We start from the raw sequence: 25,523 nt of genomic DNA, 5'->3' as shown, positions 1-25,523 counted from the left end.
TCATCCCCCTCTGACATCTCATCTACCATCTCCAGGGCTGAAATCATCACTCTTACTTCTGCCTCCCCTATGGCCTCCTGCAATGCAGATTCTCCTGCTGCCTCCTCCCTTGCTAACATTTCAGAACCTGATATAACAATGTTTTCCATACCCATATCCCAGAGACACAAAAGCTGTGTAGGCAGAGGTTCCAACATCTGCCGAAACCAGATGCTCATGTCCAACAGCTCATCCTGGATATAGGGATGGAGCATGGAGTGCTCCACAACCTGGGGAGGGAGTAGCTCCTCCCCATGAGGAGCATGCAGCTGCTGCATTTTTATTTTCTTAATTATGACTGGTCTGGTCTTTAATATGGGAGAGGCTGGTGCCTCGGGTGGTGGCCTTGGCAACAGATTGGCCCTCAGCCACACCCTCTCATCCTCTCCTGACATTTGCTCTACCATCTCTGGGGCTAAAGGCACTGCTCTTTTCTAGGGAGGAACTAGATCAGTAAATTTCTTGTGTTAATTTTGCAGAATTATCTAAAGGACTGATAATAGAAGAGACTTAATATCTCTCAACAAAGATAAACATCTTGACACTACTTTAAAAATTCACACCCTTAGCCCTTTGTCACATTCATGAAAAAATCCTTAAAAGGGGGAACCCCCAATCTTTCAGTGCTCCTGTCTCTGAGGTCACCAGCACTTTCTGAGTGAATAGCCTTAAATAAAGCTGAATCTTTAGGCACTCATCTCTCTGAGGTCACCCACACTTTCTAAATGTGGAGCGTTAAACAAAGTTTAATCTTTTGGCGCACCTCTATCTGAGGTTGCCTGCACTTTCTAAATACATAGCCTTAAATAAAACTTTCCTGACCTTTCAGTGCTCCTCTCTCTGAAATAGCTCACACTCCCCCCTTTCTCTGAGTATGCATTTTCTCTCTTTAAAGAAAACTTAAACCTTTCAGGGTGCACCACCCCCATGAGGTTGCCTGCACTTTTTCTCTCTTTATGTAAGTATCTGTGTCGGTCTGGGGAAAGGAAATCCCGGAGCAAAACACCTCCAAAAACCAAAATCAGTCAAAGGGAGAAATAAAGTTTAAAACCCATTTATTTCTCACAAACTGCAGTCCCAATCCGACTTTTTCTCTGCTCTAGCAGCAACCACACCAGCCCTTCCCCTCACCTCTTAGGTACAGATAAGCCCTCTGTTGCCCAGGTAATCACCCATTGATATGGAGATGAACTTCTACACCCCTTAGGAAAGATGCAAAAGCACTAAAGCCATACTTCTTTCCACCTCTGAATGCCTATTGATATGCAGATATACTAAAGCCAGGTGAGATATTCTGGAAATGTTACAATTTTATGCACAATCTGTAACTCTGGGGGGAAAACCCCAAGGCAAAATACCTTTGAAACTGAAATCAGTCAAAGGAAAAATAAAGTGGGAGAAACCCATTTATTTCTTATAAACAGTCATCCTGCACCTACTGTGACCTGGCTGCAGGAGAGCTCCACTGAACCTCTGGCCCAGATAAGCCCTAACTCACGCTTGCAATTACCTATTGATATGGAGATGGACTACTTCTCTCCAGCCCTTGGAAACACCAATTGATACAGAGATGCACTAAGGCCAGGTGAGACATTCTGGAAATATTGCAATTTTACCCACAGTAACTTTAAATAAAACTTTTACTCTGCTTCACTACTGTGTCTCTGCCCTTCACTTCTATGAATTCAATATAATAAAAAGCTCCCTAGTTATGAAAAATGTTTCATCTGTTTGTTTTACTGGTAGATAGAATAAGTTAGGGTACCCGGCCTAGATAACTAAAGCTTTTTCCTAATTGTGGAGAAGATTCTTAATATTTGTGTTTATTCTTGACAAGTTCTAAAGTGGCCTTTCCCCTTTTGAAACTCAAGGTATACATTTACATCTCAAAGGCACAAAAAAAACAAGTTCCTCTTGGGATTTTTGTTTCATTCAGGCCAGAATTTTACAACACCTACAAGGCTTTGAAATAAATAGGAGAGGTTTTGGAATTGGTAAAAAGGACTGCTGGAGTTTGAATTGACCACACCTGTGGTCCTGTAAAGACTAGGTTTGCAAAACAGGGACAGTCTGAAGAATTGGATAATACCACCTTAATAGAAAGGGGCTGACACACCCATCCACTTATGTTAGAATTTCTGTTTCTAGGGCCTTAAAAAATTCCTATCAAGCTTTCAATATCAGTTTCCAATTTGACCAATCTTTCACTACAGAGCTACAAAAAGAAGATTCTTGTAAATATCTTCTGATTCAGGTGGGAAAAAGAGCAAATATTTTTGGCAGCATTAAATTACAACCCTTTGGCAATATTGATTGAAAGGGCATCTCGCCGCGACCCTCCTTACCCAGAATGACTCAGGAGACATGGGCCCATGCAAGAGATTTTATTATCTGAAAGAGAAAGTGGCTGCCTCCAGAGAAAGAGGGAGCAGCAGCATGGTACAGAGAGTTGTGCCTTTTATTGTGGAGGATCCGCTTGGCTTTTGCCTTGGGGGAGGGTAGGTATGTTTAGAGATAAGGTGGGGCAAGTCCACAGGTAAGCCCCAGGCAAGTCCAGGCATAATTCTCACTGGCTTATGTGCTTGGGACCTTGGGGTAAATGGAGGATAAATTACTATATTGTTATAGTCCTCCCTTTTCTGTTTTATAAGTGGTAGAGGATTTGGGAAGGGGTGAAGGTCAGTCTTCAGTAACTGCTTCCTGCTGATTAGGGGTGTTGAAGTTCATTTTTGTATTGATTTGGGGCGGTCCTCAGATGAGCCCTTGGTCTGAAGTGGCAATGACATCTTCCAGGTTCAATAAGGATCATCGTCTTTGGAGAGGGGTTGGTAATCCTGTAATATAAGCTGGTTACAGGTTTGGTTAGAGATTTTTTGCATTTGGGCTGATTGCTATGTTTACATAGGGTGGCTGAAATAATAGCATTCTTTGGGGACCTATGTGTAGTTAGAAAAGCAACCTGTAGGGCAAAGGGAATCCTTGATGGTGCAATCTTTTGGACAGTCTGAAAGAGAAGAAAGGGCTGGCATTGGGAAGAAAGGTCTGGTGAGAGAGTAAGTGTTGAGACCAGGGTTAATAATCCTGAAGCATGACGCATGGTGGTTGTAAGGGAGGTCTTAGGACTCCGTGCTGGCAGAAACTTCTTCAGTGATGAGTGGAAGTGGAGATGAGCAGCACAAAATGTGGAGAGTAAGAGGTCCCTTCAGGGTGGAGGAGTAGGAACCTGTGGGGAATTTGGTGGGAGGGGAATAAGCTGAGACAAATGGCTTAAGGTGGGAGTTGTGTATCTAATGGGGAAGACCCTGGAGTTTAACTGCAGTTGGTGTGGAAAGGATTACAGTGTATGGTCTTTGCTATTTGAGAGTTAGGGATGGTGTTGCTTGGTGTTTGGAATGGGCATGGTTTGGAGAAGTTTTTTCCTGTCTATGGTAATGGCCTTGTAGCACTGGGAGAGCTGAACTCCCAGGTATGTGACCTGAGCGGCAGACAGCTAAACTTTGGGGGGTGAAACTCGATAGCTGTGTTCTGAGAGAAAAGTTTAAAAGGAGAATAGTATCCTGTTGAGAGGTTTGAATAGTATCCTGTTGAGAGGTTAGTAGGGAGGGACTGCACAGGAGGAGATCATCTACATATTGAAGGAGGGTGGAGCTCAAGAGAGTAAGGGATTTGAGGTCTTGTGTTACAGCCTGTCCAAAAAGGTGGGGACTATCTCTAAAGCCTTGGGGAAGGACTTATTAAGTGTTCTCTGAATATTAAAAATTAACATAAGGAATTTCCTGCCCTGATTTTTCTCTGGAATACCGGCGTCTTGGTCTGAGAGCATGTGAGGGACTGAAGCAATTTCAGACATAAAAATAGGAGACAAAGCTCTCTGTAAAGTTAGCTCCAGACCCTAGTCATGTACCAACTTCTGAGAAACTAAAGGAAAAGATATAAATCCCCTGAGAAACAGGATGTTCAACTAACTCCAGGCTATTTTTGCTTCTGTACATTGCTTTGTTAGAGACCAGCAGTATCACAAGTTTTCTGCAGCAAGTGAGAAAAACAGGATGCTTGAGCCCCCCGAGCATTAAACAAGGAATATAGCTTGCTGAATTTTAGGCGAAGGTGGAAAAGTTGCAAAAACTAAGCAGGATGCGGTAAAAATGCTTAAAAAGATGTTGTAACAAGAGGCTCAGGGCTGCACTTCGAGAGCTTGTTCCTTGGCAGACACTGGCCGGCTAAAATAAAGGCTCCCTTTTTAAAATCTACGTTTCTGTGAGGACCAGTTTCCTTACCCCTGCTCCTGCGTGCCCGATCTGAGACCCATAACGTTTGGGGGCTCGTCCGGGATGGGGCATGATCATTGAGCAGTTCTTTTGAGACCTTGAGATCGCTGACCACCCATGGCCCACGGGTATCAGCGCATCCTCAACTGTCAGAATTTGTAAGGAGCCATCTGGAAACCCTCTGGAGGTGAGTCTGGTTCTGGTTCTGCTTCTGGTTTGAGCGCTCATTTGACTCAATGGGGAGGCTGGATGCAGCATTTCTCCCCGAGTCAGGGGTAGAGGTGAGACATCGCCCTCCCCATCTATCTGGTTCTGTGGTGGCCACCTGATGTGCGCAAGCGGTATAATGTGTCTTTTATATGTTCTTGTATGAGAAGTATTGTTAACTGTAGTCATTATGTCTCAATCTGTATGTTTGTGTGTCTAAATGTGTAAATGAAAAATATTTTTCTACTTCTGTATGGTATTAATAAAAATTGATTTAAAGACAAGCACTTTCTAAAATTTCTAAATTGGGCATTCTAAAACTTCCAGAAAATTTTAGTAAAGGATATTAAGCGTTAATGCTACATTCAAGTTAAACTGAAATGGACATGTCCTTATGGTTATCAGCTGCCTAAGTTTACCTAAAGTCATTTAAGTTGATGTTATCTGCTACATCTTTCAAGAATAAAATGCTTAGAGGCTTGACTTTGTCTAATATTCAGTAAAGGTCTTGTAAGTGATCTAGCATAGTTGTTAGGAATGAGTAAACTAAGTGTAGCAAATAAACATCTTAATAATAATACTGTATTAATGTATAACAGTGTATATATATATGCAAACAGCCTGAGAATTTTTGTAGTAACCAAAATTCTTAAAGTTTGCTAAGTTATATAGACATATTTTATGCCTAATGAGAAATTGTGCTGTAAAACACATTTCCAAAAATGACAAAATGTTCATAAATTTGTCAATCTAAAGAATGCTAGTGTAACAGTTTGCAATAGCCTACTTCTCAGTGTTCACTGAAAATTAGAGTTCCTATTGGTTTTAAGTTCTAATAAAACTACTTAAAGTAATAAAGAAAACATTTCTCCATGCTAAAGAATGTGTCTTTTGATAAAAGAATGTAACTTTGTTCTAAAGTACAGCTGTTTATTTAAAGAGAAAGAACTCTGAATGTAAAAAGGAAGCTGTAGAAAATTTGTGTAAGGATTGATATGGTCATGCTATATAAAATTAAAGCAAATAAGTCTTGATATCAAGTATATAGCAAAATTAGAATTTTGTTTTCAGTTACAAGGACAAAGTTTTCTTAAACAGTCTGCTCTTAATGTTGAAAGATTGCAAAGGGTTCTCTAATTGTTTTATCAAAGCATTTTCTCATGCTTAAAGTCTCAATGAGTTGTCTGAGTATTTAAAAAAATGAGATCTTAATATTAAGAGGACTAAAAGCTAAACTTTGCCTAACTGTAACCTTCTGTATTTGTCTTAGAAGTATTTTTGTTGTCGTTCTGGTTAAATAGATAAGTATTGCTTCCTAGCAACCTATAATCCTATTTAAGCAAGTGCCAAAGAAACTTTCTTCTGACAACTTCCCAAAATCAAATTCAAAAAGGTGCTTTTACCTCTAGTTAACTCTGATATGTTCCAGAGGGCCCCTGGAACAGGTCAGAGGAATTTTTTTTCTCATTGAGGAAAGTATTTAGCTAATTTAGCTTATTTATCTGATATATAATTATCTGCTTAATTACCTGGAAAGCACTGTCAAAGAGAATGATGCTAAACTTTGTTACTGAATGTTTTTCTTGTTACAGTAGTATCCCAATTTCCTTATGTCAATGGTCTTACAGTAAGCTCTTGTCAGATCTTTAGCCATTGTCATTTGTAAGTCTTCTTTTCATTTATAGTCACTGTTTTATTACTCCTACACTGTAAAGAACTAGATTTCAGCAGAACAAGTATTGGTTACAAAGGATTAAGTAAACTAAGGAAGATGATTTCGTGGCTTTTTGTTTCAAACGTTGCTCTTAAAGTGTTTTAAGCTTTTTCTCTAAAGCTGACAACAGTTTATTAAATGACTGTCTTTATAAGCAGAATTGAAACTTTATCTTTCTCTCTACCTGATCCCTCCAGAATTTAAAAACTCTCAGTGACTATTTTTATATTTCATGGCAGTATGTTTATTTGCACAAGTTCAATAAGAATCTGCTTTCCTTGTAAGAGGACCAATTAAAAATACTGGTTATATTATAAAGGCTTTGACTGGAACGTCATACCTGAGAGACACGTGTGTAAATTCAGATATGAACAGACAGCTTTAAGGAACTAAGATTGACTTTATAAAGCCAACAAAGCCCCTTATAAGAACTGGCCTGGTACCTTGCTTACAGATTTCCCAGCAGCCTTACCAGGTGAGTAAGGAAGGTCACTTCCTGGCAGGTGCAGGAACCTCAGGAAGAGAGGAATTCACCCAAATCTACAGGTACTGCAGGCACAAGCTGATGGCAAGTATGGCTTGGCTTTCTGGCCTCAAGAAGCCCTTAAAAGTTCAATCTGAAATTCCTTGAAAAAATGTTCCAGCAAAGCATATTTAAAAGATCCCATGTAATCAATTACTCTTCTTGCCGCACTTATGCAAATAATCAAGCCAACTGTTAATTATTTTCTTAATCTGGCTACTTCTAATAAAAATGAGGGTGATTTTAGAGAAAAGTATTGTTTCAATAATGCAGTCTTATCTATACTAAATTCTAATACTAGTCACTGAGATGTGAACTTGATCCAGACTTCTAGTTTCCCCATGATACCTAGCTATGATTCTCAATTAGACTCTTCATATTTCTAGTTCTCATATTCAGCCATGCATTCTTTTTTTTTTTTTTTGTAGATAATTATTTTTTATTGAAGGGTAGTTGACACACAGTATTACATTACATTAGTTTCCGGTGTACAACACAGTGATTCAACATTTATATACATTATAGTTCTAGGTACCAGCTATCACCATACCAAGTTGTTAAAATATTTTGACTATATTCCTTACGCTATACATTACATCCTGGTTAATTATTTATTTTACAATTGGAAGTGTGTACTTTTTTTTTTTGTGAGGGCATCTCTCATATTTATTGATCAAATGGTTGTTAACAACAATAAAATTCTGTATAGGGGAGTCAGTGCTCAATGCACAATCATTAATCCACCCCAAGCCTAATTTTCGTCAGTCTCCAATCTTCTGAAGCATAACGAACAAGTTCTTACATGGAGAACAAATTCTTACATAGTGAATAAGTTACATGGTGAACAGTACAAGGGCAGTCATCAAAGAAACTTTCGGTTTTGCTCATGCATTATGAACTATAAACAGTCAGATCAAATATGAATACTCATTTGAATTTTATACTTGATTTATATGTGGATACCACATTCTTCTCTTTATTATTATTATTTTTAATGAAATGCTGAAGTGGTAGGTAGATACAATATAAAGGTAGAAAACATAGTTTAGTGTTGTAAGAGAGCAAATGTAGATGAACAGGTGTGTGCCAGTAGACTATGTGTTAATCCAAGCTAGACGAGGGCAATAAAACAATCACGTATGCAGAAGATTTCTCTCAGAACAGGGGGGAGTGAGGTTCTAAGCCTCACCTCTGTTGATCCCCAATTTCTCACCTGATGACCCCCCTGCGACTGTGCCTGTCTTAGGTTGTTCTTCCCTTGAGGAATCTTACCCGACTCTGGCTAACCAGTCATCTTCCGGGGCCATACAGGGAAATGTAAAGTTGGTAAGTGAGAGAGAAGCCTTATTGTTTGAAATGGTTAGCTTCTTACTTCTTTGCATATTTATACCCTGTAGCTTCCATGCCCAGCATTTGTCTTGAGATATCTTTACCACTAAGAAGAATTATGATACTCGGTAAATTTGATATGAGGCACGAATTCTATATAAGGGTTGTAATTAGGAAGGAAAAAGAAAAGCTATAGAAGTAGCAGGCGGAAGAAAACATGGGAAGATTGATTATTTCTTTGACATATCTTCTTGTAGAGTAACTTCAGCATGTATAGGTTTTAAACTACTGATCAAATTGCGCACACACATTAACATAATAGGAGTATAGTTACCTAACCAAAGCATACCTGTAATTACCATCCATCTCCAGTGAAACCAAGAAAACCAGTTAGGCACCTTAGGCATTTGTGAAAAGTTATCTATGATATGGTAGATATTGTCCAAGTGAACTTGAACAGTCTGAGAGAAATCAGACAAATTAAAACAACCCATTCCTGGGGAATGTTCACATCCGATATGTTCTTTTAACAGTAAATAGTCTGTAGTTGTAAGATTTTGGAGTGCTACAATTTGCACTTCTCCTAATTCTTGGTTGAGTTCCAACAGTTTAGATCCAGTCAAATTTGTTGATTTACTGCATGCACAGGCCAGCTTAGATATCTCCTTCTTCATTCCCATGGCAAGTCCAGGAACTGGTGGGATGAGTGCATCTACAGCTGTAGCAGTGCGTGGATCTTTGTTGGGGTTTTTTGATGATCATCTTCTGGCATGAGTCTTCCAGAGAGTGCTGATGCAGGAAGTTCTTTTTCATATCATATCTTAGTTCATTTTCGAGGTAGCCCAAATAGGCTTTGATCCTCTGTATAAACACAAACAGAACCTTTGCCTACACTTTTATATGACCTTTATACCCTTGTGTAGAACCCATTGGAGGTTACAACACAGGAACTGCCTTTTTTTTTTTTTGGTATCACTAATCTGCACTTACATGACGAATATTATGCTTACTAGGCTCTCTCCTATACCAGGTCCCCCCTATAAACCCCTTTACAGTCACTGTCCATCAGCGTAGCAAAATGTTGTAGAATCACTACTTGCCTTCTCTGTGTTGTACAGCCCTCCCCTTTCTCCCAACCCCCATGCATGCTAATCTTAATACCCCCCTACTTCTTTCCCCCTTATCCCTCCCTACCCACCCATCCTCCCCAGTCCCTTTCCCTTTGGTACCTGTTAGTCCATTCTTGAGTTCTGTGATTCTGCTGCTGTTTTGTTCCTTCAGTTTTTCCTTTGTTCTTATACTCCACAGATGAGTGAAATCATTTGGTATTTCTCTTTCTCCTCTTGGCTTGTTTCACTGAGCATAATACCCTCCAGCTCCATCCATGTTGCTGCAAATGGTAGGATTTGCCCTTTTCTTATGGCTGAGTAGTATTCCATTGTGTATATGTACCACCTCTTCTTTATCCATTCATCTATTGATGGACATTTAGGTTGCTTCCAATTCTTGGCTATTGTAAATAGTGCTGCGATAAACATAGGGGTGCACTGATCTTTCTCATACTTGATTGCTGCATTCTTAGGGTAAATTCCTAGGAGTGCAATTCCTGGGTCAAATGGTAAGTCTGTTTTGAGCATTTTGATGTACCTCCATACTGCTTTCCACAGTTGTTGAACTGACTTACATTCCCACCAGCAGTGTAGGAGGGTTCCCCTTTCTCCACAGCCTCGCCAACATTTGTTTTTGTTTGTCTTTTGGATGGCAGCCATCCTTACTGGTGTTAGGTGATACATCATTGTAGTGTTAATTTGCATTTCTCTGATAATTAGCGATGTGGAGCATCTTTTGAAGTGTCTGTTTTCCATCTGTATTTCTTTTTTGGAGAACTGTCTGTTCAGTTCCTCTGCCCATTTTTTAATTAGGTTATTTGTTTTTTGTTTGTTGAGGCGTGTGAGCTCTTTTTATATTCTGGACATCAAGCATTTATCGGATGTGTCATTTTCAAATATATTATCCCATACTGTAGGGTTCCTTTTTGTTCTATTGATGGTGTCTTTTGCTGTACAGAGGCTTTTCAGCTTAATATAGTCCCACTTGTTCATTTTTGCTGTTGTTTTCCTTGCCCGGGGAGATATGTTCAAGAAGAGGTCACTCATGTTTATGTCTAAGAGGTTTGTGCCTATGTTTTCTTCCAAGAGTTTAATGGTTTCATGACTTACATTCAGGTCTTTGATACATTTTGAGTTTACTTTTGTATATGGGGCTAGACAATGGTCCAGTTTCATTTTCCTACATGTAACTGTCCAGTTTTGCCAGCATCATCTGTTGAAGAGACTGTCATTTCCCCATTGTATGTCCATGGCTCATTTATCAAATATTAATTGACCATATATGTCTGGGTTAATATCTGGATTCTCTAGTCTGTTCCATTGGTCTGTGGCTCTGTTCTTGTGCCAGTACCAAATTGTCTTGATTACTATGGCTTTATAGTAGAGCGTGAAGTTGGGGAGTGAGATCCTCCCTACTTTACTCTTCTTTCTCAGGATTGCTTTGACTATTCGGGGTTTTTGGTGTGTCCATATGAATTATTGAATTATTTGTTCTAGTTCATTGAAAAATGTTGCTGGTAGTTTCATAGAGATTGCATCAAATCTGTATATTGCTTTGGGCAGGATGGCCATTTTGACGATATTAATTCTTCCCAGCCACGAGCATGGGATGAGTTTCCATCTGTTAGTGTCCCCTTTAATTTCTCTTAAGAGTGACTTGTAGTTTTCAGAGTATAAGTCTTCCACTTCTTTGGTTAGGTTTATTCCTAGATATTTTTTTTGGTGCAATTGTGAATGGAGTTGTTTTCCTGATTTCTCTTTCTGTTGGCTCATTGTGAGTGTATAGGAAAGCCACAGATTTCTGTGTGTTGATTTTGTATCCTGCAACTTTGCTGTATTCCGATATCAGTTCTAGTAGTTTTGGGGTGGAGTCTTTAGGGTTTTTTGTGTACAATATCATGTCACCTGCAAATAGTGACAGTTTAACTTCTTCTTTACCAATCTGGATTCCATGTATTTTTTTGTTTTGTCTGATTGCCGTGGCTAGGACCTCCAGTACTATGTTAAATAACAGTGGGGAGAGTGGGCATCCCTCTCTAGTTCCCGATCTCAGAGGAAATGCTTTCAGCTTCTCGCTGTTCAATATAATGTTGGCTGTGGGTTTATCATAGATGGCCTTTATTATGTTGAGGTACTTGCCCTCTATTCCCATTTTGCTGAGAGTTTTTGTCATGAATGGATGTTGAACTTTGTCAAATGCTTTTTCAGCATCTATGGAGATGATCATGTGGTTTTTGTTTTTCTTTTTGTTGATGTAGTGGATGATGTTGATGGACTTTCGAATGTTGTGCCATCGTTGCATCCCTGGGATGAATCCCACTTGGTCATGGTGTATGATCCTTTGATGTATTTTTGAATTCGGTTTGCTAATATTTTGTTGAGTATTTTTGCATCTACGTTCATCAGGGATATTGGTCTGTAGTTTTCTTTTTTGGTGGAGTCTTTGCCTGGTTTTGATATTAGGGTGATGTTAGCTTCATAGAATGAGTTTGGGAGTATCCCCTCCTCCTCTATTTTTTGGAAAACTTTAAGGAGAATGGGTATTATGTCTTCCCTGTATGTCTGATAAAATTCCGAGGTAAATCCGTCTGGCCTGGTCGTTTTGTTCTTTCGTAGTTTTTTGATTACCGCTTCAATTTCTTTGCTGGCAATTGGCTGTTTAGATTTTCTGTTTCTTTCTGGGTCAGTCTTGGAAGGTTGTATTTTTCTAGGAAGTTGTCCATTTCTCCTAGGTTTCCCAGTTTGTTAGCATATAGGTTTTCATAGTACTCTCTAATAATTCTTTGTATTTCTGTGGTGTCCGTCGTTATTTTTCCTTTCTCGTTTCTGATACTGTTGATTTGTGTTGTCTCTCTTTTCTTCTTAATAAGTCTGGCTAGAGGCTTATCTATTTTGTTTATTTTCTCGAAGAACCAGCTCTTGGTTTCATTGACTTTGCTATTGTTTTATTCTTCTCAATTTTATTTATTTCTTCTCTGATCTTTATTATGTCCCTCCTTCTGCTGACCTTAGGCCTCATTTGTTCTTCTTTTTCAAATTTCGATAATTGTGACATTAGACCATTCATTTGGGATAGTTCTTCCTTTTTTAAATATGCTTTGATTGCTATATACTTTCCTCTTAAGACTGCTTTTGCTGTGTCCCACAGAAGTTGGGGCTTAGTGTTTTGTTGTCATTTGTTTCCATATATTGCTGGATCTCCATTTTGATTTGGTCATTGATCCATTGATTATTTAGGAGCGTGTTGTTAAGCCTCCATGTGTTTGTGAGCCTCTTTGCTTTCTTTGTACAGTTTATTTCCAGTTTTATGCCTTTGTGGTCTGAAAAGTTGGTTGGTAGGATTTCAATCTTCTGGAATTTTCTGAGGCTCTTTTTGTGGCCTAGTATGTGGTCTATTCTGGAGAATATTCCATGTGCACTTGAGAAGAATGTATACCCTGTTGCTTTTGGATGTAGAGTTCTACAGATGTCTATTAGGTCCATCTGCTCTACTGTGTTGTTCAGTGCTTCTGTGTCCTTACTTATTTTCTGCACGGTGGATCTATCCTTTTGGCTGAGTGGTGTGTTGAAGTCTCCTAGAATGAATGCATTGCAGTCTATTTCCCCCTTTAGTTCTGTTAGTATTTGTTTCACATATGCTGGTGCTCCTGTGTTTGGTGCATATATATTTAGAATAGTTATATCCTCTTGTTGGACGGAGCCCTTTATCACTATGTAGTGTCCTTCTTTATCTCTTGTTACTTTCTTTGTTTTGAAGTCTATTTTGTCTGATATTAGTACTGCAACCCCTACTTTCTTTTCCCTGTTGTTTGCTTGAAATATGTTTTTCCATCCCTTGACTTTTAGTCTGTACATGTCTTTGGGTTTGAGGTGAGTTTCTTGTAAGCAGCATATAGATGGGTCTTGCTTTTTTATCCATTCTATTACTCTGTGTCTTTTGATTGGTGCATTCAGCCCATTAACATTTAGTGTGACTATTGAATGATATGTACTTATTGCCATTGCAGGCTTTATATTCGTGGTTACCAAAGGTTCAAGGTTAGCCTCTTTAGCATCTTAGTGCCTAACTTAGCTCGCTTATTGAGCTGTTATATACACTGTCTGGAGAGTCTTTTCTTCTCTCCTTTCTTATTCCTCCTCCTCGATTCTTCATATGTTGGGTGTTTTGTGCTGTGCTCTTTCTAGGAGTGCTCCCATCTAGAGCAGTCCCTGTAAGATGTTCTGTAGAGGTGGTTTGTGGGAAGCAAATTCCCTCAGCTTTTGTTTGTTTGGGAATTGTTTAATCCCACCATCATATTTGAATGATAGTTGTGCTGGATACAGTATCCTTGGTTCAAGGCCCTTCTGTTTCATTGCATTAAATATATCATGCCATTCTCTTCTGGCCTGTAGGGTTTCTGTCGAGAAGTCTGATGTTAGCCTGATATGTTTTCCTTTATAAGTGACCTTTTTCTCTAGCTGCCTTTAAAACTCTTTCCTTGTCCTTGATCTTTGCCATTTCAGTTATTATGTGTCTTGGTGTTGTCCTCCTTAGATCCTTTCTGTTGGGGGTTTTGTGTGTTTCCGTGGTCTGTTCGATTATTTCCTCCCCCTGTTTGGGAAGTTTTCAGCAATTATTTCTTCCTTCCCTTTTCCTCTCTCTTCTTCTTCTGGTAATCCTATAATATGGATATTGTTCCTTTTGGACTGGTCACACAGTTCTCTTAATATTGTTTCATTTCTGGAGATCCTTATATCTCTCTCTATGTCAGCTTCTATGCGTTCCTGTTCTCTGGTTTCAATTCCATCAATGGCCTCTTGCATCCTATCCATTCTGCTTATAAGCCCTTCCAGAGTTTGTTTCATTTCTGTAATCTCCTTTCTGGCATCTGTGATCTCCCTCCAGACTTCATCCCATATCTCTTGCGTATTTCTCTGCATCTCTGTCAGCATGTTTATGATTTTTATTTTGAATTCTTTGTCAGGAAGACTGGTTAGGTCTGTCTCCTTCTCTGGTGTTGTCTCTGTGATCTTTGTCTGCCTGTAGCTTTGCCTTTTCATGGTGATAGGAATAGTTTGCAGAGCTGGGACGAGTGACGGCTGGAAGAACTTCCCTTCTTCTTGGTTTGTGGCCCTCCTCTCCTGGGAGAACAGTGACCTCTAGTGGCTTGTGCTGGGCAGCTGCACACAGACAGGGCTTCTGTTTCCTGCCTGGCTGCTATGGAGTTTATCTCCACTGTTGCTGTGGTCATGGCCTGGTTTGGGCTGCTGCTCCAAAGTGGTGGAGTCTCGTTGGAGGTGGAGCGGCTGGGAGGCTATTTATCTCCGTAAGGGTCCTCCCTGCTCCCTGCAGCCCAGGGGTTAGGGTTCCCAGAGATCCCCAGATTCCTTACCTCTGGATTAAGTGTCCCTCCCTGCCCCTTTAAGACTTCCAAAAAGCAACTGCCAAAACAAAACAACAACTACAAAAAAGAAAAAAGAAGGTTGCCGCTCGTTTTTCTTTATTCTCCGGCGCCAGCCTGAGGCATCTGCTCACTGGTTTTGCTGCCTTGTTTCCCTAGTATTGGGGTCCCTATCCCTTTAAGACTTCCTAAATGCACTCGCCAAAACAAAACAGAAAAAAACAAAACAAAACATGGTCGCTCGCTTTTCTGGTGTCCTCTGGCACCAGGCCTCCAGTGCCTGCTCACTGTTCTTGCTGCCCTGTTTCCCTAGTATCCAGTGTCCCCCCCGCACGCACTGTGTCTGCGCTCTGGCCCGGATGGCTGGGGCTGGGTGTTCAGCAGTCCTGGGCTCCGTCTCCCTCCTGCTCTCCCTAATCTTCTCCCGCCGGGAGCTGGAAGGAGGGGCACTTGGGTCCCGCCGGGCCAGGGCTTGTATCTTACCCCCTTCGCAAGGCTCTGGGTTCTCTCAGGTGTGTATGTGGTCTGGGTATTGTCCTGTGTCTTCTGGTCTTTATTCTAGGAAGAGTTGTCTTTGTTATATTTTCATAGATATATGTGGTTTTGGGAGGAGATTTCCGCTGCTCTACTCACGCCGCCATCTTGGCTCCTCTCTCCCCATGCATTCTTCATCTCAAGTTTGTCCTTCCAAAATGGAAAATCCAACTCCAGATGTTGCTACTTAACCTAATAACAATTTGTTCTATCTTGCCTAGAAGCCACAAAAGTGTAAGTAGTAATAGAAATGAAACCCAGAATAGAAGCGCCAAACTTCTGAGGCCCTCTCAACTGACCAGTGACGGAGACCTAGCTGCACCCTTTTACTGTGCCCCCTCTAAGCATGAAGCAGCCAGAGCGGTTGTCACCCCCTTTCTCTAGCAGCAGCTAGAGTCTCCATCTTTAGAGGGGGAATGAGACAGGGACCATAGGCTTAAAATAAGGTGAGAGCCTCTGAAAAAAGCAAGGCAGGATATTTGCAGTCATCGCAATAAAACTACATGCTAGAAAACCCCCCACTACTAAAACTATGTTGAACATTAAGCTCTAAAATCATTCTTCAGTGAGATCAGTTAATGTTCCCCAGATAAAGAAAGTAGCACATGTTTTATTATGCTAATCATTTGTAATCATGTATAAGATTCACTTTAGCATACTAAAAGGCCCAGGCCTATGTGCTGTCTTTCCTCCTTCAGATCTGAGAAGGTAATTTTGCAAACTGAGCAACTAACTTTAGCATGCAGACCCAGCTTTAGACGGCATAGTAAAGGCAGGATTCTTTAGCAAATAGACAATACCTCAGCCCAACTTGAGAGCTGAGCAGACAGCCTTTTGATATGCTTGTTATGGGTCTCAGATCAGGCATGCTGGAGCAGGGGTAAGGAAACAGGTCCTCACGGAAACGTAGATTATAAAAAGGGAGCCTTTATTTTAGCCGGCCAGCATCTGCCAAGGAGCAAGCTCTCCAAGTGCAGCCCTGAGCCTCTGTTACAACATCTTTTTAAGCATTTTTACCGCATCCTGCTTAGTTTTTGTAACTTTTCCACCTTCGCCTAAATTCAGCAAGCTATATTCCTTGTTCAATGCTTGGGGGGCTTAAGCATCCTGTTTTTCTCACTTGCTGCAGGAAACTTGTGATACTGCTGGTCTCTAACAAAGCAATGTACAGAAGCAAAAATAGCCTGGAGTTAGTTGAACATCCTGTTTCTCAGGGGATTTATATCTTTTCCTTTAGTTTCTCAGAAGTTGGTATGTGACTAGGGTCTGGGGCTAACTTTACAGAGAGTTTTGTGTCGTATTTCTATGTCTGAAATTGCTTCAGCCCCTCACATTCCCCCCTCTCCTTGTAACAGAGGCAAACCATTGACTTTTCAGTTTTGTTTTTTTTTTTTGCTTGGTAATGTTCTTTATTGAAAAATAGCTTTACTGCCACTAGTCTCTTCTGAATAAAACTCATGAGGCAATTCATAACACAGGGCCCTATAGTAACTACAAGCAGGAGGAGAACAAGGGGACCTGCAAGGGCTGTCAGGAGGGTCATTAGCCAAGGGGACTATGAGAACAGGCCTTGATACCAGTTTGCTGTTGCTTCCCTCTGAACCTCTTTCTTTAAGGTTCTGTCTCACCATAGCCAAGGTATCTTGAACAATGCCTTATTTGTCTGCATAGAAGCAGCAGGTTTCACTTAATGCCATGCAAAGTCCCTCTTGTTTCATAAAGAGGAGGTCCAGCCCTCTCCTATTTTGCAAGACTACTTCTGCTAGGGAGTCCACACACAGCTGACTCTAACTGATGGACTGAGCTCTCTAACATCTCTAGATCTTTATCTACTTGTTTACTGAGCACTTTGAAATTGGCATTATTTACAAAAAAAGAAGCAGTCCCTACTGCTATTGATCCTGCTATTCTCAGCCCATCTAGGAGGTGCACTAGGATGGGGGCTACTCTTTTTGTTCTAAGAGAATATATTAAGCCCATATGTTTTCTACAAGCTTCCCCATTATAAACTTGAGGGAGGATGTGAACCAAAATACAGAGCTAGGGTGCCCTTAGGTCTCCTACACTAGCTGTTATTAATTTCTCAAACAGGGGGTTAATGTGCTGGTACAAGCAAACCACGTGGCAGATGGGCTAACCAGGAAGTTAACTTTTTCACTAGAGGCAGGGGAAGTGTAGTTTAGAGTAGTTTCACAGAGTTTCTGAAGACAGGGATTTTTGGCTGAATATGATGGGGAATGGATGCAAAACCCTGTGCCTTGCACATCTCCCAAGGTAAGTGAGGGTTGCAATCCCCATGGGCAGAGACCTCTGTCCCTGATCTCATCTAGACTAAAAAGGCGAATGTTTTCTTCTTGTCCCAGGGTCGCATTTGCGGCTAGAATAACATAATAAGGAGGTTTGGGATTTAGGCAGAGCTAGCAATCATTTGTCAAATTGACAGTGGATTAATTTACAAATCGGTAGACTGACTCTAGCATCTCAAGTATCTGGTCCGGGGGTTTTGCAGTGGTCATTAACAGGCCGGGGTCAGGAGGTTCTGTTAAGCTAATATTTCCACTTGATGGCTCAATGTGGGGCTTTGGCTCAAACTGGGGTGGGGAGTTGCAGTGTTCTTCTCATCGGAAGGGGCACTGGATTTAACAAGGGTACCTCTCGGAGGGGTCCCACAGGGTTCAGAAGCTGGGGTATTTGAACTCTTTGGATAGTGAACTCGGTTCTTGGGTCCTGGCCCCTTATATATAGCCAGAGCCTCCAAGACTTTCCTGTCTCCCAATCCTTTCCCACCCTATAAGGGTCCTAATTTTTAACTTTTAATTTTAGTGGGTTCATCTTTCTAGCTGTATCAAGGTCAAGGAGGCTGTCTCAAGACAAGGAAATATAAGGGTCATGGTCTGTCCAGGGGGCTATGGTTTCACATCCCCAATTTGCACAATGATAGTGTCCATTTCCCTAACAGTGTGCCCCCCGATTTACTGGGCAAACATAAAAAATCCCACCTTTGGAATGCTCTTTGAAAAGCCTTGTCATCCTTATTCTTAGGATACTTATAAGTGGATAGTTCTGGCCATAGTTCAAAGAGATCAAATCTAAAAACTGGGGTGTCACTTCCTGTAAAACTAACAATATTCTTTCCCAAGGCTGTATTGATTAAATTCCATGAGTAATTTCATAGCCAGTGGGGGTGCTGGGTGGCAAGACTGGGAGCAGGTAGAGCTTCTAAAAACAATATTAAAACAATACATCTGAGTTTTTGGTTTTCCTTTTGAGTCTTATCTTTAGCGGGTCTTGGTTGGGTGGTGGCTTCACCACTATCCAAGTACTGGGGTTTTCCTCTCCCTCTCTAGCCAGCTTCAACTGTGTGTGGTGGATCTATGGTTTTACACCAGCAACATTCACAGCTGTGGGGGTTGTCAAGATGACTGGGTAAGGTCTTTTCCAACGGGCCCCCAATACCTCAGTTTTATGTCATTTTACCCACACAAGGTCTCCAGGCTGGAACGAGTGTGGTTCTGGCAGATCCTTTCCCTGTATGGCAGTCTTCACCAGGGAGTGGATTTGGTCTTGCACTCTTTGTAGGGCCTGTGAGGACTGCACAATTTCTTGATTAGAGGTTTATGTAGCTTTTTCCAAGCCTACACGAGGGAGGATAGGAGGGGGTCGACCAAACAGAATCTCAAAAGGGGTAAGCTTTAAAATATATGGGATGCACCTTACCCGGAGAAGTGCTAAGGGGAGGAGCTGTACCCACCCTTCGCCAGTTTCCAAAGTTAACTTAGTAAGAGTCTCTTTCAGGGTCTGATTCATCCTTTCAACCTGGCTCGAACTTTGGGGCCTGTAAGCACACTGAAGTTTCCATGGGACATTCAGGGCAGTAACAACTCCTTGGGTCAGTGGTGCCACAAAAGCCGGTCTGTTATCAGACCCCATAGACAGAGGCAACCTGAACCGGGGGACTATTTCATTTAGAAGCTTTTTCACAGTCACTTGGGCTGTTTCTGTCTTTGTTGGGAAAGCCTCTACTTACCCAGAGAAGGTATTTACAAAAACTAACAAGTATTTGTACCCATATTATCTAGGTTTTATCTTAGTGAAATCTACTTCTCAATGTCGCCCTGGGGATTCTCCTCTCTCCCTATTTCCGTGTACTTGTGTAACCTGTCGGGAGGGATTTACTTGTTGACAGACAATGCAACTTTCTCCTATTTCATGCCCCGGGGACCTAGAAGTCTTTCTGGACTAAGTTTATCATTTTATTTTTACTCAAATGGGTGCTACTGTGTACCTGTTTCAGCAAGTCCTTTCTCAGCACAGCAGGGAGCATAACTCTCCCATCAGGGTGGATCATCCAGTCTTCACTGTTTTCTTTTGCCCCATACTCTGCAGCAAACTCTACGTCTTTTCTATTATAATGTGGCTTCTCTTGCAACATGGGTGGTGGCAAGGTCATAATTAATTCTGAGATATTTTTTTCAGGGCCACTTCTCCAGCTGCCAGGTCAGCTGCATGGTTTCCCCTTGCCTCAGGTGAATTTCCTTTTTGATGTCCTGGACAGTGCATTATGGCCGCTCTCTTATGCAGCCAAATTGCCTTTAAGAGTTCTAAGATCTGGGGCTTGTTTACAGTGAAGTCATGGGTTATGCTGAGATACTCTGGCAGAACACTCAAACATTCTAGGACAAGTTGCTCCTGGCCTTTTGACTTTTTAACTGATCTCACTGAAGATGTCTATATTCCTAGTCTGGTATCTTTACCCTGGAGAATTAGTGTGCTCTTCACTTTGCATAATGCTGAACACAGTTTTGATAGGGACTTTACATTGTTGCATTGCTTTGACTGTAAATATCTTGTCATGCTTTTTCCAGAGGCCCTCACTCTACTCTGTCTAAGCCCATGGTTCTTGTCTAATTTTCCCCTCTGAAGATAGAGACTCTAGCTGCTTCTAGGGAAACGGGGTGATGACGGCTCTGACTGCTTCATGCTGAGAAGGGGCACAGTAAAGGGTACAGTTAAGTCTCCATCAGTGGTCAGTTGAGAGGACTTCAGAAGATGGGCACTTCTATTTCAGGTTCCTTTTCTGTTACTATTTGTAGTTTTATGGCTTCTAGGCAAGATAGAACAAATTGTGTTATTAGGATAAATAGCAATATCTGGAGTTGAATTTTTCATTCTGGAAAGACAAACTTGATGAGATTAAGAATGCATGGTTGAATACAAGAACTAGAAATAGTAAAACTTTAACTGAAATCATTGGGAAAAACTAACACATTTGGAGAAAAATAGTTAGATATTTTGGGGAAACTAGAATTCTGGATCTAGTTTATGTCTCAATGACTAGTATTAGTATTTAGCATAGATAAAGGCTGCATTATTGAAACAACACTTTTCTCTAACATCACCCTCATTTTAATTAGAAGTAATCAGATTAAGAAAATAATTAACACTTGGCTTGATAATTTGTATAAGTGCATTAAGAATTGCAATTGATTATATAGGCTTTTTTAAAAATGTGCTTTGCTGGAACTTTTTGCAAGGAATTTCAGATTGAACTTTTAAGGGCCTCTTGAGGCCAGAAAGCCAAGCCAGAATTGCCATCAGGTTATACCTGCAGTACCTGTACATTTGGGTGAATGAATTCCTCTCTTCTTGAGGTCTTCAAGACATCCTGAGGTTCCTGCACCAATCACCCCACCAGGCTTCCCTGGGGGTGAAGAAAAGACAGTTATACCCATTTTTATTGCCCCTACAGGAGGTAGCCAATGGAGAGTAGGGACCGGCTCAAAAGGAATGACACTAAACTTTGTTACTGAATGTTTTGTGTTATAGAAATATCCAAATTTCCTTATGTCAACTGTCTTACAGTAAGCTCTCATCAGATCTTTAACCATTGTCATTTGTAAGTCTTTTGTCATTTATAGCCACTGTTTTTTTAATCCTAAGCTAGTAAAGAACTAGATTTTGGCAGAACAGGTATTGGTTACATAAGATTAAGGAATCCAAGGAAGATGATTTTATGGCTTTTTGTTTCAAATGTTGCTGATAAAGTGTTTTAAGCTTTTTCTCTTAAGTTGACAACAGTTTAGTAAATGACTATCTTTATAAGCAGAATTGAAACATTATCTTTCTCTCTACCTAATCGCTCCAGGATTTAAAAACTTTCATTGACTATTTTTATATTTCATGGCAGTATGTTTATTTGCATAAGTTCAATAAGAACCTGCTTTCCTTGTAAGAGGACCAATTAAAAACAGAGTATACTACCAAGGCTTTGCCTGGAATGTCATACCTGAGAGACAAGTGCATAAAGCTCAGATATGAATAGCTTTAAGGAACTAAGGTTGACTTTATATAGCCAAAAAAGCCCCTTGGAAGAACTGGCCTGGTACCTTGCTTACAGGGTTCCCAGCAGCCTTACCAGGTGAGTAAGGAAGGTCACTTCCTGGCAAGTGTTGGAACCTCCGGATGTCTTGGGGACCTTGAGAAGAAAAGAATTCACCCAAATCTACAGGTACTGTAGGCAAAACCTGATGGCAAGTCTTACTTGGCTTTCTGGCCTCAAGAGGCCTTTAAAAGTTCAATCTGAAATTCCCTACAAAAAGTTCCAGCAAAGCACATTTAAAAGAGCCTATGTAATCAATTGCTTTTCTTGCTGCACTTATGCAAATAATCAAGCCAACTGTTAATTATTTTCTTAATCTGGTTACTTCTAATAAAAATGAGGGTGAATTTGGAGAAAAGTATTGTTTCAATAATACAGCCTTGTCCATACTAAATCCTAGTACTAGTCATTGAGACATGAACTAGGTCCAGAATTCTAGCTTCTTCAAAATATCTGGCTATGATTTCCCAGAGGTTTTAGTTTTCTCCTATCATTTCAATTAAAGTTTTACTATTTCTAGTTCTCATATTTAACTATGCATTCTTAATCTCATCAAGTTTGTCCTTCCAGAATGGAAAATCCAACTCGAGATATTGCTACATAACTTAATAACATGATTTGTTCTATCTTGCCTAGAAGCCACAAAACTGCAAATAGTAATAGAAATGGAACCTGGAATAAAAGTGCCCATCTTCCGAGGCCCTCTCAACCGTCCACTGATGGAGACCTAGCTGTGCCCCTTACTGCACCCCCCCTCAGCATGAAGCAGCCAGAGCGGTCATCGCCCCCTTTCCCTGGCAGCAGCGAGGGTCTCTATCTGTAGAGGGGGGAATGAGACAGGGACAATAAATGTAGTCAGAATAGAGTGAGGGCCTCCGGAGGGGGCAGGGTGGGATATTTGCAGTCAGAGCAATGTAACTACATACATGGAAACCCCCATACTAAAAGTCTATGTTAAACATTGAGCTCTAGAATCATTCTTCAGTGAGATCAGTTAATGTTCCCCAGATAAAGAAGAGTAGCACATGTTTTATTATGCTAATCATTTGTAACCATGTGTAAGATTCACTTTAGCATGCTGAAAGGTCCAGGCCTATGTGCTGTCTTTCCTCCTTCAGATCTGACAAGGTGATTTTGCAAACTGAGCAACTAACTTAGCATGGAGACCCAGCTGTAGACGGCATAGTAAAAGGCAGGAAGAATTCCACCTTAAAGATAAGATTGCATTTTAACACCCAGGAAGTTCAAGAGGCAAGATTCTTTAGCAAGTACACAATACCTCAGCCCACCTTGGGAGCTGGGCAGGCAGCCTTTTGATATGCTCCCAGACCAAGGCACTGGTGTCCCAGAGAGAAATCAAGGCAGGAAATTCCTTACAGTTAAGTTAATTTTTAATATTCAGGGACAACTTAACAAGTTCCCACCCCTAAGTTTTTTCATTATCTCAAAAAATCCTCAACTGCCTATAAAACCCCCTAGACAACGCACCACTATGGACTCTCTTGTCCCCTCCTGGTGTGAGCCGGAAGCTCTGTCCTTTCACTTTATCTCTAAATAAAAGCCTGTACTTGCTCTCCTACCTTGACTGTTTGTGAAGCTCGTTCTTTGGCTCAGCAAACAAGAACCCTGGCATCATTAGAACTCCATGCTGGCAGAAACTTCTTCAGTGATGAGTGGAAGTGGAGATGAGCATCACGAAATGAGGAAAGAGGTCCCGTCAAGGTGGAGGAGTAGGAACCTGTGGGAGATTTGGTGGGAGGGGAATAAGGTGAGACAAATGGCTTAAGGTGGGAGTTGTTTATCCAATGGGGAAGACCTGGAGTTTAACTGCAGTTGGCATGGAAAGGATTACTGTGTATGGTGCTTGCCATATGGGAGTTAGGGATGGTGTTGCTTGGTGTGGCGGGGATAGGAGCACAGAGTCTCCTGGGGATAAAAAGTAGAAGTGGGGTCTTGAGGTTTTGTGTATAGTGGTCAGTGTGGGACCTGAGTAGAGAGTGAATGTGTTGAAGTAAAGTATTGACTAGATGAGGAGGAAGGATAGGAGGTGCAGAGTTGAGACCTGGAGGAAGCACGGGGCAGCCATACATGAGTTCAAAAGGAGAAAGTGTAGCAGGTGATTTTGGCAAGGCCTGGAGTCGAAGTAGGGCCAAGGGGAGGAGTTTTATCCAGTCACGGTGGAGCTCCAGGGATAATTTAGTAAGGATAGATTTGAGGGTTCTATTGGTTCTTTCCACCTTACCTGAGGACTGTGGGTGATGGGGGATGTGAAAATGCAATGGAATATTGAGGGTCTTAGTGGTTACTTGGAAGATTTGAGAGATAAACTCGGGGCCATTGTCTGATTGTAAGGAAGTAGGTATCCCAAAGCGTGGGATAATTTCAGACAGTAGGACATTGGAGACAGTCTGGGCTCATTTGTTAGTTGTGGGAAAGTCCTCAACCCATCATGAAAATGTGTCCACCAGTACTAAAAGATATCGGTGGCATTTTACTGGGGGCATGTGAGTAAAGTTGAGCTGCCAATCAGTCCCGGGAATGAGCCCTCGTGCTTGATGTGTAGGAAAGGTGGGTGGTCGAGAAGGTGAGTTGACAGATCTCGCAGGAAGTGGTGAGTGTTTTGAGGAAGGCAGTTTCTGAATGAGAAAGAGGCAGGTAAGTTTTGAGAAAGCATTGTAAAGATTGGAGGTTAGGGTGGAATAAGTGATGTTGTTACGGAAAATACTGAAAAAAAAGCCTGGACTGGATCACCGATGGAAAAAACTAGCGGCACTCAGAGGTCTTGGAGTGTTGAGGCTTTATTTCACACCATGGGCTCAGAGGGGAGTTACCTCCCAAAAAGTCTGAGCTCCGAGCATAAGAAAAGGGAGCAATTTGTACCTTTCTGCTTCCTTATCTGTAACATTCCTATGTGCACCTCAAGTGAGCAGGCAAGGGGGAGGGAGTTTAGGGAGCGAACCTTGGGACCCTGTGCTCAGCAGCACGGGGAAACCAAGGGAGTGTTTTTTTGTTTAGGTTGAGGAGTGGGGCGAGGTGGAGGGGAGCCACCTCATAAATTACTGTCCTTGTAGTGTTATGTTGAGGAGGGAGGGGTTTGAGACAGAGTGGAGCCACCTGCTAGGTTGCTGTCCTTGTAAATTTTCCCTATCATTCCACCCTCTGATGCCCCTTCAAACACTTCATTTTAGGGGGCATCATCTCCTTGGCTTATGACAGGGTCACAGTGGCTCTGCATATACATGAGCTGTATGGAGGAAACACATTCCTTGATAAAGTTAATGAGCCAGTTAAATATACAGGGTTCCACTAATAGTTTAAAGAACAGCAGAATCGCTGGCTCAGCAAGGCCAGTTAGAAGAGTTGTTAGCCATGGATTCTACTCAAACCATCCCTGGAACTAAGACCTTTTATTTTCTAACATTTTATTCCTATGCTGGATGTTTTCTTTTACTTTGGCTAGATAACTCTTAACTATGCCAGACTTATTTGCATAATAACAACAATCCTCTTTAAGGGCTATACATAAGCTTCCCTGTGACATGAACAGGAGGTCCAGACTTCTACAATTTTGCAGCACCACTTTAGCCAGGGAATCAATCTGATCTTGCAGCTGAATCATGGTGGTTTCAAGCTGCTCTAAATCTTGATCTGCTCTAAATCTTGATCCGCTTTCTCTGTTAGGGCAGCGAGCCCTAAGTCTCTTTATTAGAGCTGCTGTGTCTACTGCAGCTGATCCAGCTCTACTGAGCCTGACTAGAGCAGGGATCTTTAAGGGGCAGTTTGTTCAGCCTAGGAAATCTCACTGGGGAAAAGGACGTAGCTCCCTTTAGCCCACTACGCACTTTATAACTTTTGTACAATTAAACATTACAGAGAGGTACTTCGGAAATGCAGGCTGAGACTTGGGTCCAGCTAGGAGAGACAGGTAAGCACAGTAAAATAACTTAATGATTACCCAATAGACAATAGAAAGGGCAACCTTTTTGAGGAATAGTCCAGTCCAGGGGTCTAACAGCTCAGAGTCCAATGCCCAGAGTAAA

The 25,523-nt window shown here is 41.3% G+C and overlaps 1 long non-coding RNA gene across 1 annotated transcript in view; it reads right to left on the bottom strand.

Annotated features, from left to right (window-relative positions):
- Window positions 1-2,408: 2,408 nt before the first annotated feature.
- The window catches only part of LOC130681753 (uncharacterized), a 32,063-nt gene continuing 8,948 nt past the window's right edge, over window positions 2,409-25,523 (bottom strand). The window contains exons 2-3 of the long non-coding RNA XR_008995013.1: window positions 23,064-23,221; window positions 2,409-2,885 (exon numbers count right to left, since the gene is read on the bottom strand). This is a non-coding gene — a long non-coding RNA (uncharacterized LOC130681753). The remainder of the gene's footprint in view (window positions 2,886-23,063; window positions 23,222-25,523) is intronic.

Source organism: Manis pentadactyla, chromosome X (assembly GCF_030020395.1).
Source record: "Manis pentadactyla isolate mManPen7 chromosome X, mManPen7.hap1, whole genome shotgun sequence".
Classification (NCBI taxonomy): Eukaryota; Metazoa; Chordata; class Mammalia; order Pholidota; family Manidae; genus Manis; species Manis pentadactyla.
The sequence above is the reverse complement of the archived record's forward strand: the minus strand, read 5'-3'. Positions and strand labels throughout refer to the sequence as shown.